General features: G+C 43.2%; 26 non-coding genes across 26 annotated transcripts; all 26 read left to right on the top strand.

The window, feature by feature from the left end:
• The first annotated feature begins 39 nt into the window (after window positions 1-39).
• On the top strand, window positions 40-112 carry trnan-auu (transfer RNA asparagine (anticodon AUU)). The gene has a single exon. It is a non-coding gene; the product is annotated as a tRNA-Asn (tRNA).
• A 264-nt stretch (window positions 113-376) lies between these two features.
• Window positions 377-487, top strand: trnal-caa (transfer RNA leucine (anticodon CAA)). The gene is made up of 2 exons: window positions 377-414; window positions 442-487. It is a non-coding gene; the product is annotated as a tRNA-Leu (tRNA).
• A 762-nt stretch (window positions 488-1,249) lies between these two features.
• On the top strand, window positions 1,250-1,360 carry trnal-caa (transfer RNA leucine (anticodon CAA)). Its single transcript has 2 exons — window positions 1,250-1,287; window positions 1,315-1,360. It is a non-coding gene; the product is annotated as a tRNA-Leu (tRNA).
• A 763-nt stretch (window positions 1,361-2,123) lies between these two features.
• Window positions 2,124-2,234, top strand: trnal-caa (transfer RNA leucine (anticodon CAA)). The gene is made up of 2 exons: window positions 2,124-2,161; window positions 2,189-2,234. It is a non-coding gene; the product is annotated as a tRNA-Leu (tRNA).
• A 426-nt stretch (window positions 2,235-2,660) lies between these two features.
• trnak-cuu (transfer RNA lysine (anticodon CUU)) lies at window positions 2,661-2,733 on the top strand. The gene has a single exon. It is a non-coding gene; the product is annotated as a tRNA-Lys (tRNA).
• A 264-nt stretch (window positions 2,734-2,997) lies between these two features.
• Window positions 2,998-3,108, top strand: trnal-caa (transfer RNA leucine (anticodon CAA)). Its single transcript has 2 exons — window positions 2,998-3,035; window positions 3,063-3,108. It is a non-coding gene; the product is annotated as a tRNA-Leu (tRNA).
• Window positions 3,109-3,534: 426 nt separating this feature from the next.
• trnak-cuu (transfer RNA lysine (anticodon CUU)) lies at window positions 3,535-3,607 on the top strand. The gene has a single exon. It is a non-coding gene; the product is annotated as a tRNA-Lys (tRNA).
• A 264-nt stretch (window positions 3,608-3,871) lies between these two features.
• trnal-caa (transfer RNA leucine (anticodon CAA)) lies at window positions 3,872-3,982 on the top strand. The gene is made up of 2 exons: window positions 3,872-3,909; window positions 3,937-3,982. It is a non-coding gene; the product is annotated as a tRNA-Leu (tRNA).
• A 763-nt stretch (window positions 3,983-4,745) lies between these two features.
• trnal-caa (transfer RNA leucine (anticodon CAA)) lies at window positions 4,746-4,856 on the top strand. Its single transcript has 2 exons — window positions 4,746-4,783; window positions 4,811-4,856. It is a non-coding gene; the product is annotated as a tRNA-Leu (tRNA).
• A 426-nt stretch (window positions 4,857-5,282) lies between these two features.
• On the top strand, window positions 5,283-5,355 carry trnak-cuu (transfer RNA lysine (anticodon CUU)). The gene has a single exon. It is a non-coding gene; the product is annotated as a tRNA-Lys (tRNA).
• Window positions 5,356-5,619: 264 nt separating this feature from the next.
• On the top strand, window positions 5,620-5,730 carry trnal-caa (transfer RNA leucine (anticodon CAA)). Its single transcript has 2 exons — window positions 5,620-5,657; window positions 5,685-5,730. It is a non-coding gene; the product is annotated as a tRNA-Leu (tRNA).
• A 426-nt stretch (window positions 5,731-6,156) lies between these two features.
• trnak-cuu (transfer RNA lysine (anticodon CUU)) lies at window positions 6,157-6,229 on the top strand. The gene has a single exon. It is a non-coding gene; the product is annotated as a tRNA-Lys (tRNA).
• A 264-nt stretch (window positions 6,230-6,493) lies between these two features.
• Window positions 6,494-6,604, top strand: trnal-caa (transfer RNA leucine (anticodon CAA)). Its single transcript has 2 exons — window positions 6,494-6,531; window positions 6,559-6,604. It is a non-coding gene; the product is annotated as a tRNA-Leu (tRNA).
• A 763-nt stretch (window positions 6,605-7,367) lies between these two features.
• On the top strand, window positions 7,368-7,478 carry trnal-caa (transfer RNA leucine (anticodon CAA)). The gene is made up of 2 exons: window positions 7,368-7,405; window positions 7,433-7,478. It is a non-coding gene; the product is annotated as a tRNA-Leu (tRNA).
• A 426-nt stretch (window positions 7,479-7,904) lies between these two features.
• On the top strand, window positions 7,905-7,977 carry trnak-cuu (transfer RNA lysine (anticodon CUU)). Its single transcript has one exon. It is a non-coding gene; the product is annotated as a tRNA-Lys (tRNA).
• A 264-nt stretch (window positions 7,978-8,241) lies between these two features.
• On the top strand, window positions 8,242-8,352 carry trnal-caa (transfer RNA leucine (anticodon CAA)). The gene is made up of 2 exons: window positions 8,242-8,279; window positions 8,307-8,352. It is a non-coding gene; the product is annotated as a tRNA-Leu (tRNA).
• Window positions 8,353-9,115: 763 nt separating this feature from the next.
• trnal-caa (transfer RNA leucine (anticodon CAA)) lies at window positions 9,116-9,226 on the top strand. Its single transcript has 2 exons — window positions 9,116-9,153; window positions 9,181-9,226. It is a non-coding gene; the product is annotated as a tRNA-Leu (tRNA).
• Window positions 9,227-9,651: 425 nt separating this feature from the next.
• trnak-cuu (transfer RNA lysine (anticodon CUU)) lies at window positions 9,652-9,724 on the top strand. The gene has a single exon. It is a non-coding gene; the product is annotated as a tRNA-Lys (tRNA).
• Window positions 9,725-9,988: 264 nt separating this feature from the next.
• trnal-caa (transfer RNA leucine (anticodon CAA)) lies at window positions 9,989-10,099 on the top strand. Its single transcript has 2 exons — window positions 9,989-10,026; window positions 10,054-10,099. It is a non-coding gene; the product is annotated as a tRNA-Leu (tRNA).
• A 426-nt stretch (window positions 10,100-10,525) lies between these two features.
• On the top strand, window positions 10,526-10,598 carry trnak-cuu (transfer RNA lysine (anticodon CUU)). Its single transcript has one exon. It is a non-coding gene; the product is annotated as a tRNA-Lys (tRNA).
• Window positions 10,599-10,862: 264 nt separating this feature from the next.
• trnal-caa (transfer RNA leucine (anticodon CAA)) lies at window positions 10,863-10,973 on the top strand. The gene is made up of 2 exons: window positions 10,863-10,900; window positions 10,928-10,973. It is a non-coding gene; the product is annotated as a tRNA-Leu (tRNA).
• Window positions 10,974-11,736: 763 nt separating this feature from the next.
• On the top strand, window positions 11,737-11,847 carry trnal-caa (transfer RNA leucine (anticodon CAA)). Its single transcript has 2 exons — window positions 11,737-11,774; window positions 11,802-11,847. It is a non-coding gene; the product is annotated as a tRNA-Leu (tRNA).
• A 426-nt stretch (window positions 11,848-12,273) lies between these two features.
• trnak-cuu (transfer RNA lysine (anticodon CUU)) lies at window positions 12,274-12,346 on the top strand. Its single transcript has one exon. It is a non-coding gene; the product is annotated as a tRNA-Lys (tRNA).
• Window positions 12,347-12,610: 264 nt separating this feature from the next.
• Window positions 12,611-12,721, top strand: trnal-caa (transfer RNA leucine (anticodon CAA)). Its single transcript has 2 exons — window positions 12,611-12,648; window positions 12,676-12,721. It is a non-coding gene; the product is annotated as a tRNA-Leu (tRNA).
• Window positions 12,722-13,147: 426 nt separating this feature from the next.
• Window positions 13,148-13,220, top strand: trnak-cuu (transfer RNA lysine (anticodon CUU)). The gene has a single exon. It is a non-coding gene; the product is annotated as a tRNA-Lys (tRNA).
• Window positions 13,221-13,484: 264 nt separating this feature from the next.
• On the top strand, window positions 13,485-13,595 carry trnal-caa (transfer RNA leucine (anticodon CAA)). Its single transcript has 2 exons — window positions 13,485-13,522; window positions 13,550-13,595. It is a non-coding gene; the product is annotated as a tRNA-Leu (tRNA).
• The last annotated feature ends 2,856 nt before the right edge of the window (window positions 13,596-16,451 follow it).

Here is a 16,451-nt window from a genome sequence, read left to right as displayed (position 1 = left end):
GTGGGATTCGAACTCTCAACCTTTTGTTTGATGTACCAGGCCCGGCTAGCTCAGATGGCAGAGCATGAGACTATTAATCTCAGGGTCGTGGGTTTGAGCCCCACGTTGGGCTTTAGAGTTTCAGACTAGGACTTAACCTGGGATGAATTTGTAGGCTTTTACCCTAGCTATACTTGGGTGTGTTACAGGACATTCTGATGTAGCATTTTAAAATTAAAGCCCTTCCAAATCTCATTCATGAGCTAACTTCAAATCAAATTCATGAGACAACGACATTTTCGTTACGCCGAATAGAGCAGAACCTTGCGATCGAGGCAACCCATGATGTCTATTTAGATGTAACTCGTGAATCCCAGGCACAATTTGGGTTTCACCTGTCAGGATGGCCGAGTGGTCTAAGGCGCCAGACTCAAGGGTTCACTCCTTACTCAGCAAAGAGACTTCTGGTCTCCAAATGGAGGCGTGGGTTCAAACCCCACTTCTGACAGATTATTTTACCTGCAAGTTTCATCCTTGTAGTTTGGCAAAACAGATATCTCTGCTGTAGTTTCTGTTGAAAACAAAGTTTTCCTTGAATATCTACAGGTACCATTTTGACTGAATGAAATCATGAGAACATAGAAAACCAATTGCTGTAAGGTGTGCAACATGGATTTAGTTGTCAGTTCAAAAGATGTATTTCACTTTGCTAGAAGTTACACAGAATGTCAATGTAAATCCAGCTGGAGTTGGTGTTAGAATCAAGCCGACAATCAGCATCCTCCCAGACCACTGATGTCAACAGTGGGGGATGGGTTGGCAGAGGTGTATGTTACAGGACTGAAGGCCACCCCTGAGAACAGTAGTCCACAGTACAAAAGACTATCACCCAAGGTGGGATTCGAACTCTCAACCTTTTGTTTGATGTACCAGGCCCGGCTAGCTCAGACGGCAGAGCATGAGACTCTTAATCTCAGGGTCATGGGTTTGAGCCCCACGTTGGGCTTCAGAGTTTCAGACTAGGGCTTAACCTGGGATGAATTTGTAGGCATTTACCCGAGCTATACTTGGGTGTGTTACAGGACATTTTGATGTAGCATTTTAAAATTAAAGCCCTTCCAAATCTCATTCATGAGCTAATTTCAAATCAAATTCATGAGACAACGACATTTTCGTTACGCCGAATAGCGCAGAACCTTGCGATCGAGGCAACCCATGATGTCTATTTAGATGTAACTCGTGAACCCCAGGCACAATTTGGGTTTCACCTGTCAAGATGGCCGAGTGGTCTAAGGCGCCAGGCTCAAGGGTTCACTCCTTACTCAGCAAAGAGACTTCTGGTTTCCAAATGGAGGCGTGGGTTCAAACCCCACTTCTGACAGATTATTTTACCTGCAAGTTTCATCCTTGTAGTTTGGCAAAACAGATATCTCTGCTGTAGTTTCTGTTGAAAACAAAGTTTTCCTTGAATATCTACAGGTACCATTTTGACTGAATGAAATCATGAGAACATAGAAAACCAAATTGCTGTAAGGTGTGCAACATGGATTTAGTTGTCAGTTCAAAAGATGTATTTCACTTTGCTAGAAGTTACACAGAATGTCAATGTAAATCCAGCTGGAGTTGGTGTTAGAATCAAGCCGACAATCAGCATCCTCCCAGACCACTGATGTCAACAGTGGGGGATGGGTTGGCGGAGGTGTATGTTACAGGACTGAAGGCCACCCCTGAGAACAGTAGTCCACAGTACAAAAGACTATCACCCAAGGTGGGATTCGAACTCTCAACCTTTTGTTTGATGTACCAGGCCCGGCTAGCTCAGACTGCAGAGCATGAGACTCTTAATCTCAGGGTCGTGGGTTCGAGCCCCACGTTGGGCTTCAGAGTTTCAGACTAGGACTTAACCTGGGATGAATTTGTAGGCTTTTACCCTAGCTATACTTGGGTTTGTTACAGGACATTCTGATGTAGCATTTTAAAATTAAAGCCCTTCCAAATCTCATTCATGAGCTAACTTCAAATCAAATTCATGAGACAACGACATTTTCGTTACGCCGAATAGAGCAGAACCTTGCGATCGAGGCAACCCATGATGTCTATTTAGATGTAACTCGTGAATCCCAGGCACAATTTGGGTTTCACCTGTCAGGATGGCCGAGTGGTCTAAGGCGCCAGACTCAAGGGTTCACTCCTTACTCAGCAAAGAGACTTCTGGTCTCCAAATGGAGGCGTGGGTTCAAACCCCACTTCTGACAGATTATTTTACCTGCAAGTTTCATCCTTGTAGTTTGGCAAAACAGATATCTCTGCTGTAGTTTCTGTTGAAAACAAAGTTTTCCTTGAATATCTACAGGTACCATTTTGACTGAATGAAATCATGAGAACATAGAAAACCAAATTGCTGTAAGGTGTGCAACATGGATTTAGTTGTCAGTTCAAAAGATGTATTTCACTTTGCTAGAAGTTACACAGAATGTCAATGTAAATCCAGCTGGAGTTGGTGTTAGAATCAAGCCGACAATCAGCATCCTCCCAGACCACTGATGTCAACAGTGGGGGATGGGTTGGCGGAGGTGTATGTTACAGGACTGAAGGCCACCCCTGAGAACAGTAGTCCACAGTACAAAAGACTATCACCCAAGGTGGGATTCGAACTCTCAACCTTTTGTTTGATGTACCAGGCCCGGCTAGCTCAGACGGCAGAGCATGAGACTCTTAATCTCAGGGTCGTGGGTTCGAGCCCCACGTTGGGCTTCAGAGTTTCAGACTAGGACTTAACCTGGGATGAATTTGTAGGCTTTTACCCTAGCTATACTTGGGTTTGTTACAGGACATTCTGATGTAGCATTTTAAAATGAAAGCCCTTCCAAATCTCATTCATGAGCTAACTTCAAATCAAATTCATGAGACAACGACATTTTCGTTACGCCGAATAGAGCAGAACCTTGCGATCGAGGCAACCCATGATGTCTATTTAGATGTAACTCGTGAATCCCAGGCACAATTTGGGTTTCACCTGTCAGGATGGCCGAGTGGTCTAAGGCGCCAGACTCAAGGGTTCACTCCTTACTCAGCAAAGAGACTTCTGGTCTCCAAATGGAGGCGTGGGTTCAAACCCCACTTCTGACAGATTATTTTACCTGCAAATTTCATCCTTGTAGTTTGGCAAAACAGATATCTCTGCTGTAGTTTCTGTTGAAAATAAAGTCTTCCTTGAATATCTACAGATACCATTTTGACTGAATGAAATCATGAGAACATAGAAAACCAAATTGCTGTAAGGTGTGCAACATGGATGTAGTTGTCAGTTCAAAAGATGTATTTCACTTTGCTAGAAGTTACACAGAATGTCAATGTAAATCCAGCTGGAGTTGGTGTTAGAATCAAGCCGACAATCAGCATCCTCCCAGACCACTGATGTCAACAGTGGGGGATGGGTTGGCGGAGGTGTATGTTACAGGACTGAAGGCCACCCCTGAGAACAGTAGTCCACAGTACAAAAGACTATCACCCAAGGTGGGATTCGAACTCTCAACCTTTTGTTTGATGTACCAGGCCCGGCTAGCTCAGACGGCAGAGCATGAGACTCTTAATCTCAGGGTCGTGGGTTTGAGCCCCACGTTGGGCTTCAGAGTTTCAGACTAGGGCTTAACCTGGGATGAATTTGTAGGCATTTACCCGAGCTATACTTGGGTGTGTTACAGGACATTTTGATGTAGCATTTTAAAATTAAAGCCCTTCCAAATCTCATTCATGAGCTAATTTCAAATCAAATTCATGAGACAACGACATTTTCGTTACGCCGAATAGCGCAGAACCTTGCGATCGAGGCAACCCATGATGTCTATTTAGATGTAACTCGTGAACCCCAGGCACAATTTGGGTTTCACCTGTCAAGATGGCCGAGTGGTCTAAGGCGCCAGGCTCAAGGGTTCACTCCTTACTCAGCAAAGAGACTTCTGGTTTCCAAATGGAGGCGTGGGTTCAAACCCCACTTCTGACAGATTATTTTACCTGCAAGTTTCATCCTTGTAGTTTGGCAAAACAGATATCTCTGCTGTAGTTTCTGTTGAAAACAAAGTTTTCCTTGAATATCTACAGGTACCATTTTGACTGAATGAAATCATGAGAACATAGAAAACCAAATTGCTGTAAGGTGTGCAACATGGATTTAGTTGTCAGTTCAAAAGATGTATTTCACTTTGCTAGAAGTTACACAGAATGTCAATGTAAATCCAGCTGGAGTTGGTGTTAGAATCAAGCCGACAATCAGCATCCTCCCAGACCACTGATGTCAACAGTGGGGGATGGGTTGGCGGAGGTGTATGTTACAGGACTGAAGGCCACCCCTGAGAACAGTAGTCCACAGTACAAAAGACTATCACCCAAGGTGGGATTCGAACTCTCAACCTTTTGTTTGATGTACCAGGCCCGGCTAGCTCAGACTGCAGAGCATGAGACTCTTAATCTCAGGGTCGTGGGTTCGAGCCCCACGTTGGGCTTCAGAGTTTCAGACTAGGACTTAACCTGGGATGAATTTGTAGGCTTTTACCCTAGCTATACTTGGGTTTGTTACAGGACATTCTGATGTAGCATTTTAAAATTAAAGCCCTTCCAAATCTCATTCATGAGCTAACTTCAAATCAAATTCATGAGACAACGACATTTTCGTTACGCCGAATAGAGCAGAACCTTGCGATCGAGGCAACCCATGATGTCTATTTAGATGTAACTCGTGAATCCCAGGCACAATTTGGGTTTCACCTGTCAGGATGGCCGAGTGGTCTAAGGCGCCAGACTCAAGGGTTCACTCCTTACTCAGCAAAGAGACTTCTGGTCTCCAAATGGAGGCGTGGGTTCAAACCCCACTTCTGACAGATTATTTTACCTGCAAGTTTCATCCTTGTAGTTTGGCAAAACAGATATCTCTGCTGTAGTTTCTGTTGAAAACAAAGTTTTCCTTGAATATCTACAGGTACCATTTTGACTGAATGAAATCATGAGAACATAGAAAACCAAATTGCTGTAAGGTGTGCAACATGGATTTAGTTGTCAGTTCAAAAGATGTATTTCACTTTGCTAGAAGTTACACAGAATGTCAATGTAAATCCAGCTGGAGTTGGTGTTAGAATCAAGCCGACAATCAGCATCCTCCCAGACCACTGATGTCAACAGTGGGGGATGGGTTGGCGGAGGTGTATGTTACAGGACTGAAGGCCACCCCTGAGAACAGTAGTCCACAGTACAAAAGACTATCACCCAAGGTGGGATTCGAACTCTCAACCTTTTGTTTGATGTACCAGGCCCGGCTAGCTCAGACGGCAGAGCATGAGACTCTTAATCTCAGGGTCGTGGGTTCGAGCCCCACGTTGGGCTTCAGAGTTTCAGACTAGGACTTAACCTGGGATGAATTTGTAGGCTTTTACCCTAGCTATACTTGGGTTTGTTACAGGACATTCTGATGTAGCATTTTAAAATGAAAGCCCTTCCAAATCTCATTCATGAGCTAACTTCAAATCAAATTCATGAGACAACGACATTTTCGTTACGCCGAATAGAGCAGAACCTTGCGATCGAGGCAACCCATGATGTCTATTTAGATGTAACTCGTGAATCCCAGGCACAATTTGGGTTTCACCTGTCAGGATGGCCGAGTGGTCTAAGGCGCCAGACTCAAGGGTTCACTCCTTACTCAGCAAAGAGACTTCTGGTCTCCAAATGGAGGCGTGGGTTCAAACCCCACTTCTGACAGATTATTTTACCTGCAAATTTCATCCTTGTAGTTTGGCAAAACAGATATCTCTGCTGTAGTTTCTGTTGAAAATAAAGTCTTCCTTGAATATCTACAGATACCATTTTGACTGAATGAAATCATGAGAACATAGAAAACCAAATTGCTGTAAGGTGTGCAACATGGATGTAGTTGTCAGTTCAAAAGATGTATTTCACTTTGCTAGAAGTTACACAGAATGTCAATGTAAATCCAGCTGGAGTTGGTGTTAGAATCAAGCCGACAATCAGCATCCTCCCAGACCACTGATGTCAACAGTGGGGGATGGGTTGGCGGAGGTGTATGTTACAGGACTGAAGGCCACCCCTGAGAACAGTAGTCCACAGTACAAAAGACTATCACCCAAGGTGGGATTCGAACTCTCAACCTTTTGTTTGATGTACCAGGCCCGGCTAGCTCAGACGGCAGAGCATGAGACTCTTAATCTCAGGGTCGTGGGTTTGAGCCCCACGTTGGGCTTCAGAGTTTCAGACTAGGGCTTAACCTGGGATGAATTTGTAGGCATTTACCCTAGCTATACTTGGGTGTGTTACAGGACATTTTGATGTAGCATTTTAAAATTAAAGCCCTTCCAAATCTCATTCATGAGCTAACTTCAAATCAAATTCATGAGACAACGACATTTTCGTTACGCCGAATAGAGCAGAACCTTGCGATCGAGGCAACCCATGATGTCTATTTAGATGTAACTCGTGAATCCCAGGCACAATTTGGGTTTCACCTGTCAGGATGGCCGAGTGGTCTAAGGCGCCAGACTCAAGGATTCACTCCTTACTCAGCAAAGAGACTTCTGGTCTCCAAATGGAGGCGTGGGTTCAAACCCCACTTCTGACAGATTATTTTACCTGCAAGTTTCATCCTTGTAGTTTGGCAAAACAGATATCTCTGCTGTAGTTTCTGTTGAAAACAAAGTTTTCCTTGAATATCTACAGGTACCATTTTGATTGAATGAAATCATGAGAACATAGAAAACCAAATTGCTGTAAGGTGTGCAATATGGATTTAGTTGTCAGTTCAAAAGATGTATTTCACTTTGCTAGAAGTTACACAGAATGTCAATGTAAATCCAGCTGGAGTTGGTGTTAGAATCAAGCCGACAATCAGCATCCTCCCAGACCACTGATGTCAACAGTGGGGGATGGGTTGGCGGAGGTGTGTGTTACAGGACTGAAGGCCACCCCTGAGAACAGTAGTCCACAGTACAAAAGACTATCACCCAAGGTGGGATTCGAACTCTCAACCTTTTGTTTGATGTACCAGGCCCGGCTAGCTCAGACGGCAGAGCATGAGACTCTTAATCTCAGGGTCATGGGTTTGAGCCCCACGTTGGGCTTTAGAGTTTCAGACTAGGACTTAACCTGGGATGAATTTGTAGGCTTTTACCCTAGCTATACTTGGGTGTGTTACAGGACATTCTGATGTAGCATTTTAAAATTAAAGCCCTTCCAAATCTCATTCATGAGCTAACTTCAAATCAAATTCATGAGACAACGACATTTTCGTTACGCCGAATAGAGCAGAACCTTGCGATCGAGGCAACCCATGATGTCTATTTAGATGTAACTCGTGAATCCCAGGCACAATTTGGGTTTCACCTGTCAGGATGGCCGAGTGGTCTAAGGCGCCAGACTCAAGGGTTCACTCCTTACTCAGCAAAGAGACTTCTGGTCTCCAAATGGAGGCGTGGGTTCAAACCCCACTTCTGACAGATTATTTTACCTGCAAGTTTCATCCTTGTAGTTTGGCAAAACAGATATCTCTGCTGTAGTTTCTGTTGAAAACAAAGTTTTCCTTGAATATCTACAGGTACCATTTTGACTGAATGAAATCATGAGAACATAGAAAACCAAATTGCTGTAAGGTGTGCAACATGGATTTAGTTGTCAGTTCAAAAGATGTATTTCACTTTGCTAGAAGTTACACAGAATGTCAATGTAAATCCAGCTGGAGTTGGTGTTAGAATCAAGCCGACAATCAGCATCCTCCCAGACCACTGATGTCAACAGTGGGGGATGGGTTGGCGGAGGTGTGTGTTACAGGACTGAAGGCCACCCCTGAGAACAGTAGTCCACAGTACAAAAGACTATCACCCAAGGTGGGATTCGAACTCTCAACCTTTTGTTTGATGTACCAGGCCCGGCTAGCTCAGACGGCAGAGCATGAGACTCTTAATCTCAGGGTCGTGGGTTCGAGCCCCACGTTGGGCTTCAGAGTTTCAGACTAGGACTTAACCTGGGATGAATTTGTAGGCTTTTACCCTAGCTATACTTGGGTTTGTTACAGGACATTCTGATGTAGCATTTTAAAATTAAAGCCATTCCAAATCTCATTCATGAGCTAACTTCAAATCAAATTCATGAGACAACGACATTTTCGTTACGCCGAATAGCGCAGAACCTTGCGATCGAGGCAACCCATGATGTCTATTTAGATGTAACTCGTGAACCCCAGGCACAATTTGGGTTTCACCTGTCAAGATGGCCGAGTGGTCTAAGGCGCCAGGCTCAAGGGTTCACTCCTTACTCAGCAAAGAGACTTCTGGTTTCCAAATGGAGGCGTGGGTTCAAACCCCACTTCTGACAGATTATTTTACCTGCAAGTTTCATCCTTGTAGTTTGGCAAAACAGATATCTCTGCTGTAGTTTCTGTTGAAAACAAAGTTTTCCTTGAATATCTACAGGTACCATTTTGACTGAATGAAATCATGAGAACATAGAAAACCAAATTGCTGTAAGGTGTGCAACATGGATTTAGTTGTCAGTTCAAAAGATGTATTTCACTTTGCTAGAAGTTACACAGAATGTCAATGTAAATCCAGCTGGAGTTGGTGTTAGAATCAAGCCGACAATCAGCATCCTCCCAGACCACTGATGTCAACAGTGGGGGATGGGTTGGCGGAGGTGTATGTTACAGGACTGAAGGCCACCCCTGAGAACAGTAGTCCACAGTACAAAAGACTATCACCCAAGGTGGGATTCGAACTCTCAACCTTTTGTTTGATGTACCAGGCCCGGCTAGCTCAGACGGCAGAGCATGAGACTCTTAATCTCAGGGTCTTGGGTTTGAGCCCCACGTTGGGCTTCAGAGTTTCAGACTAGGGCTTAACCTGGGATGAATTTGTAGGCATTTACCCTAGCTATACTTGGGTGTGTTACAGGACATTTTGATGTAGCATTTTAAAATTAAAGCCCTTCCAAATCTCATTCATGAGCTAACTTCAAATCAAATTCATGAGACAACGACATTTTCGTTACGCCGAATAGAGCAGAACCTTGCGATCGAGGCAACCCATGATGTCTATTTAGATGTAACTCGTGAATCCCAGGCACAATTTGGGTTTCACCTGTCAGGATGGCCGAGTGGTCTAAGGCGCCAGACTCAAGGGTTCACTCCTTACTCAGCAAAGAGACTTCTGGTCTCCAAATGGAGGCGTGGGTTCAAACCCCACTTCTGACAGATTATTTTACCTGCAAGTTTCATCCTTGTAGTTTGGCAAAACAGATATCTCTGCTGTAGTTTCTGTTGAAAACAAAGTTTTCCTTGAATATCTACAGGTACCATTTTGACTGAATGAAATCATGAGAACATAGAAAACCAATTGCTGTAAGGTGTGCAACATGGATTTAGTTGTCAGTTCAAAAGATGTATTTCACTTTGCTAGAAGTTACACAGAATGTCAATGTAAATCCAGCTGGAGTTGGTGTTAGAATCAAGCCGACAATCAGCATCCTCCCAGACCACTGATGTCAACAGTGGGGGATGGGTTGGCAGAGGTGTATGTTACAGGACTGAAGGCCACCCCTGAGAACAGTAGTCCACAGTACAAAAGACTATCACCCAAGGTGGGATTCGAACTCTCAACCTTTTGTTTGATGTACCAGGCCCGGCTAGCTCAGACGGCAGAGCATGAGACTCTTAATCTCAGGGTCGTGGGTTTGAGCCCCACGTTGGGCTTCAGAGTTTCAGACTAGGGCTTAACCTGGGATGAATTTGTAGGCATTTACCCTAGCTATACTTGGGTGTGTTACAGGACATTTTGATGTAGCATTTTAAAATTAAAGCCCTTCCAAATCTCATTCATGAGCTAACTTCAAATCAAATTCATGAGACAACGACATTTTCGTTACGCCGAATAGAGCAGAACCTTGCGATCGAGGCAACCCATGATGTCTATTTAGATGTAACTCGTGAATCCCAGGCACAATTTGGGTTTCACCTGTCAGGATGGCCGAGTGGTCTAAGGCGCCAGACTCAAGGGTTCACTCCTTACTCAGCAAAGAGACTTCTGGTCTCCAAATGGAGGCGTGGGTTCAAACCCCACTTCTGACAGATTATTTTACCTGCAAGTTTCATCCTTGTAGTTTGGCAAAACAGATATCTCTGCTGTAGTTTCTGTTGAAAACAAAGTTTTCCTTGAATATCTACAGGTACCATTTTGACTGAATGAAATCATGAGAACATAGAAAACCAAATTGCTGTAAGGTGTGCAACATGGATTTAGTTGTCAGTTCAAAAGATGTATTTCACTTTGCTAGAAGTTACACAGAATGTCAATGTAAATCCAGCTGGAGTTGGTGTTAGAATCAAGCCGACAATCAGCATCCTCCCAGACCACTGATGTCAACAGTGGGGGATGGGTTGGCGGAGGTGTGTGTTACAGGACTGAAGGCCACCCCTGAGAACAGTAGTCCACAGTTCAAAAGACTATCACCCAAGGTGGGATTCGAACTCTCAACCTTTTGTTTGATGTACCAGGCCCGGCTAGCTCAGACGGCAGAGCATGAGACTCTTAATCTCAGGGTCGTGGGTTCGAGCCCCACGTTGGGCTTCAGAGTTTCAGACTAGGACTTAACCTGGGATGAATTTGTAGGCTTTTACCCTAGCTATACTTGGGTTTGTTACAGGACATTCTGATGTAGCATTTTAAAATTAAAGCCCTTCCAAATCTCATTCATGAGCTAACTTCAAATCAAATTCATGAGACAACGACATTTTCGTTACGCCGAATAGCGCAGAACCTTGCGATCGAGGCAACCCATGATGTCTATTTAGATGTAACTCGTGAACCCCAGGCACAATTTGGGTTTCACCTGTCAAGATGGCCGAGTGGTCTAAGGCGCCAGGCTCAAGGGTTCACTCCTTACTCAGCAAAGAGACTTCTGGTTTCCAAATGGAGGCGTGGGTTCAAACCCCACTTCTGACAGATTATTTTACCTGCAAGTTTCATCCTTGTAGTTTGGCAAAACAGATATCTCTGCTGTAGTTTCTGTTGAAAACAAAGTTTTCCTTGAATATCTACAGGTACCATTTTGACTGAATGAAATCATGAGAACATAGAAAACCAAATTGCTGTAAGGTGTGCAACATGGATTTAGTTGTCAGTTCAAAAGATGTATTTCACTTTGCTAGAAGTTACACAGAATGTCAATGTAAATCCAGCTGGAGTTGGTGTTAGAATCAAGCCGACAATCAGCATCCTCCCAGACCACTGATGTCAACAGTGGGGGATGGGTTGGCGGAGGTGTATGTTACAGGACTGAAGGCCACCCCTGAGAACAGTAGTCCACAGTACAAAAGACTATCACCCAAGGTGGGATTCGAACTCTCAACCTTTTGTTTGATGTACCAGGCCCGGCTAGCTCAGACGGCAGAGCATGAGACTCTTAATCTCAGGGTCTTGGGTTTGAGCCCCACGTTGGGCTTCAGAGTTTCAGACTAGGGCTTAACCTGGGATGAATTTGTAGGCATTTACCCTAGCTATACTTGGGTGTGTTACAGGACATTTTGATGTAGCATTTTAAAATTAAAGCCCTTCCAAATCTCATTCATGAGCTAACTTCAAATCAAATTCATGAGACAACGACATTTTCGTTACGCCGAATAGAGCAGAACCTTGCGATCGAGGCAACCCATGATGTCTATTTAGATGTAACTCGTGAATCCCAGGCACAATTTGGGTTTCACCTGTCAGGATGGCCGAGTGGTCTAAGGCGCCAGACTCAAGGGTTCACTCCTTACTCAGCAAAGAGACTTCTGGTCTCCAAATGGAGGCGTGGGTTCAAACCCCACTTCTGACAGATTATTTTACCTGCAAGTTTCATCCTTGTAGTTTGGCAAAACAGATATCTCTGCTGTAGTTTCTGTTGAAAACAAAGTTTTCCTTGAATATCTACAGGTACCATTTTGACTGAATGAAATCATGAGAACATAGAAAACCAAATTGCTGTAAGGTGTGCAACATGGATTTAGTTGTCAGTTCAAAAGATGTATTTCACTTTGCTAGAAGTTACACAGAATGTCAATGTAAATCCAGCTGGAGTTGGTGTTAGAATCAAGCCGACAATCAGCATCCTCCCAGACCACTGATGTCAACAGTGGGGGATGGGTTGGCGGAGGTGTATGTTACAGGACTGAAGGCCACCCCTGAGAACAGTAGTCCACAGTTCAAAAGACTATCACCCAAGGTGGGATTCGAACTCTCAACCTTTTGTTTGATGTACCAGGCCCGGCTAGCTCAGACGGCAGAGCATGAGACTCTTAATCTCAGGGTCGTGGGTTTGAGCCCCACGTTGGGCTTCAGAGTTTCAGACTAGGGCTTAACCTGGGATGAATTTGTAGGCATTTACCCTAGCTATACTTGGGTGTGTTACAGGACATTTTGATGTAGCATTTTAAAATTAAAGCCCTTCCAAATCTCATTCATGAGCTAACTTCAAATCAAATTCATGAGACAACGACATTTTCGTTACGCCGAATAGAGCAGAACCTTGCGATCGAGGCAACCCATGATGTCTATTTAGATGTAACTCGTGAATCCCAGGCACAATTTGGGTTTCACCTGTCAGGATGGCCGAGTGGTCTAAGGCGCCAGACTCAAGGGTTCACTCCTTACTCAGCAAAGAGACTTCTGGTCTCCAAATGGAGGCGTGGGTTCAAACCCCACTTCTGACAGATTATTTTACCTGCAAGTTTCATCCTTGTAGTTTGGCAAAACAGATATCTCTGCTGTAGTTTCTGTTGAAAATAAAGTCTTCCTTGAATATCTACAGATACCATTTTGACTGAATGAAATCATGAGAACATAGAAAACCAAATTGCTGTAAGGTGTGCAACATGGATGTAGTTGTCAGTTCAAAAGATGTATTTCACTTTGCTAGAAGTTACACAGAATGTCAATGTAAATCCAGCTGGAGTTGGTGTTAGAATCAAGCCGACAATCAGCATCCTCCCAGACCACTGATGTCAACAGTGGGGGATGGGTTGGCGGAGGTGTATGTTACAGGACTGAAGGCCACCCCTGAGAACAGTAGTCCACAGTACAAAAGACTATCACCCAAGGTGGGATTCGAACTCTCAACCTTTTGTTTGATGTACCAGGCCCGGCTAGCTCAGACGGCAGAGCATGAGACTCTTAATCTCAGGGTCGTGGGTTTGAGCCCCACGTTGGGCTTCAGAGTTTCAGACTAGGGCTTAACCTGGGATGAATTTGTAGGCGTTTACCCTAGCTATACTTGGGTGTGTTACAGGACATTTTGATGTAGCATTTTAAAATTAAAGCCCTTCCAAATCTCATTCATGAGCTAACTTCAAATCAAATTCATGAGACAACGACATTTTCGTTACGCCGAATAGAGCAGAACCTTGCGATCGAGGCAACCCATGATGTCTATTTAGATGTAACTCGTGAATCCCAGGCACAATTTGGGTTTCACCTGTCAGGATGGCCGAGTGGTCTAAGGCGCCAGACTCAAGGATTCACTCCTTACTCAGCAAAGAGACTTCTGGTCTCCAAATGGAGGCGTGGGTTCAAACCCCACTTCTGACAGATTATTTTACCTGCAAGTTTCATCCTTGTAGTTTGGCAAAACAGATATCTCTGCTGTAGTTTCTGTTGAAAACAAAGTTTTCCTTGAATATCTACAGGTACCATTTTGATTGAATGAAATCATGAGAACATAGAAAACCAAATTGCTGTAAGGTGTGCAATATGGATTTAGTTGTCAGTTCAAAAGATGTATTTCACTTTGCTAGAAGTTACACAGAATGTCAATGTAAATCCAGCTGGAGTTGGTGTTAGAATCAAGCCGACAATCAGCATCCTCCCAGACCACTGATGTCAACAGTGGGGGATGGGTTGGCGGAGGTGTGTGTTACAGGACTGAAGGCCACCCCTGAGAACAGTAGTCCACAGTACAAAAGACTATCACCCAAGGTGGGATTCGAACTCTCAACCTTTTGTTTGATGTACCAGGCCTGGCTAGCTCAGACGGCAGAGCATGAGACTCTTAATCTCAGGGTCATGGGTTTGAGCCCAACGTTGGGCTTCAGAGTTTCAGACTAGGACTTAACCTGGGATGAATTTGTAGGCTTTTACCCTAGCTATACTTGGGTGTGTTACAGGACATTCTGATGTAGCATTTTAAAATTAAAGCCCTTCCAAATCTCATTCATGAGCTAACTTCAAATCAAATTCATGAGACAACGACATTTTCGTTACGCGGAATAGAGCAGAACCTTGTGATCGAGGCAACCCATGATTCAAATCAAAGGCCACCCCTGAGAACTGTAGTCCACAGTACAACAGACTACAACAGGCTCTTCGGACGAGGAAACTCTTCCCTCTTCATCCACCTGAAGGTGAGTCACGAGTCAGCTGGTTTACTAAAACATATGAAGATTTAGCTGTAATTAAATCGCAATAAGCAGATAAAAAAGATGCAGAAATAGCGACATGTTGATTTGTTAAAAGTCTGAATTCATGTTTTATATTTTCTCTCTGCAAGACGACAAGCAAACGACTTTTAAACTGGTTGTTTTCTGAATGGAGTTTGTTTTGATCCGTGCTATGCTAAGCTAACATTGTAGCAGCTCCATCAACACTCAAAATAACTTAATCTAGAAATAAATACAGCAGCGATGGTATTGTTTATCACATAGAAATTCTACAGTTAATACACATACATATACACATAGTTTCCTCTGGTCTGTGTACTAACATGAGGTAGAAAATTAGCTATCTAGCTAACGGTGGAACATTTACATTGAGATGAGAGCTGACTTTGATTTCAGGAATAAAATAAATGAAGAGAAACCAGCCCGATCGTTAAAATGTGAGATGTGAACTTTGAACTCTTGTTTCAGAGCAGAGAGGATCCTCAGAGCAGCAGTGAAGACCTTCAGGGTCTGCAGAGACCTGCTGTGTCTCCGTCCGGCTCGGCCACTACTTCGGCTGATGAGACGGAAACCTTCAGCAGGTAAATACAGAGAGGAGAGACCTCAGGTGTCTGGTCACAGAGAGGAGAGACCTCAGATGTCTGGTCACAGAGAGGAGAGACCTCAGATGTCTGGTCACAGAGAGGTGAGACCTCAGGTGTCTGGTCACAGAGAGGAGAGACCTCAGATGTCTGGTCACAGAGAGGAGAGACCTCAGATGTCTGGTCACAGAGAGCTGAGACCTCAGGTGTCTGGTCACAGAGAGAAGACACCTCAGGTGTCTGGTCACAGAGAGGAGAGACCTCAGGTGTCTGGTCACAGAGAGGAGAGACCTCAGGTGAGAAGGGTGAAAAATAATATTTGTAAATTTATGATTTAATAATCTCAGAGAATGTTCAAGTTTTTTTTGTAAATGTATGAATTGAATCTCAGAGAATATGTTATTTTTGCTATAAATGTACATCTTTTATTTTGTAAATTTGAAGTTTTTTCTCATATTTCCCCGTCTCCGTAACTACTATTATTCTTAACCTAAAATGTCCCGAACATGCCGTCGTCATCCCACAGGACAAAAAACACTTGAATAAAAATAAATAACCTGTATAACTAAAATCAGAATAACATATTTACTGGATAATTTATACAAAAGTCTGTTTTTGTTTAAGTGTCGGAAACATTTTGATTTATTGAACAAATTATTTTTGATACAATAATATTATCGGTATTATCATTTTTACTACGTGTAGAATTAGATTGTTTCTGTCCTAAAGAAAAATCCGTTGAGACGCCGTCACTTTATTTATGTTGAACAAACTGACGAGTTATATTTTTATCTGTAATAAATAAAAGTCCTGCTCCTCTATGGAAACATAACCATCATGACTAGAAGTAGAGAGAACTAGAACATGTCGTTAGTGCGGAATAACACAGTTAGAATGGAACAGTTATAGTGGAAATAAATAGAGGCTCTATGGCTATAAATATTAAACTATTTACATTTTAACATCCTCTACTTTTAGCCTCTCCTCTCCTCTGTGTTCACTTCCTGAAGTTCAGTCAAAGTTTCTCTGATTTGTTGTCACATGACTGTTGGTCTCAGATGAATCAATCATGACTTCATAGTTTCACTGAGGAGCTCACAATTTAATGTTTTTTACTAGTGTTGGGCAACGATTAGAATTTTGTATCGCGATTAATCGCCTGATTTTTTTGCGATTAATCGCATTGTATTGCGCAAAGTTCAATAATGAATTCAAAAGTATTGCGCACTTTTATTTTAAAAGTAATGCTATATGAACAAAAGGGCAACAACATTTGGTTTGCAAACACTTCAAACAAATAAGGTGATTTTTAACAGGAATGTAGGTGAAGAGACGGAAGAGACGCCACACAAACAGCTGTTCAATTAATGAATGTGTTAACATGATAATAACGCGTTAACTTGCCCAGCACTATTTTTTACACAATC

Source organism: Anarhichas minor, unplaced genomic scaffold (assembly GCF_050575085.1).
Source record: "Anarhichas minor isolate MPS153535 unplaced genomic scaffold, ASM5057508v1 ptg000007l, whole genome shotgun sequence".
Lineage (NCBI taxonomy): Eukaryota > Metazoa > Chordata > Actinopteri > Perciformes > Anarhichadidae > Anarhichas > Anarhichas minor.
The sequence above is the reverse complement of the archived record's forward strand: the minus strand, read 5'-3'. Positions and strand labels throughout refer to the sequence as shown.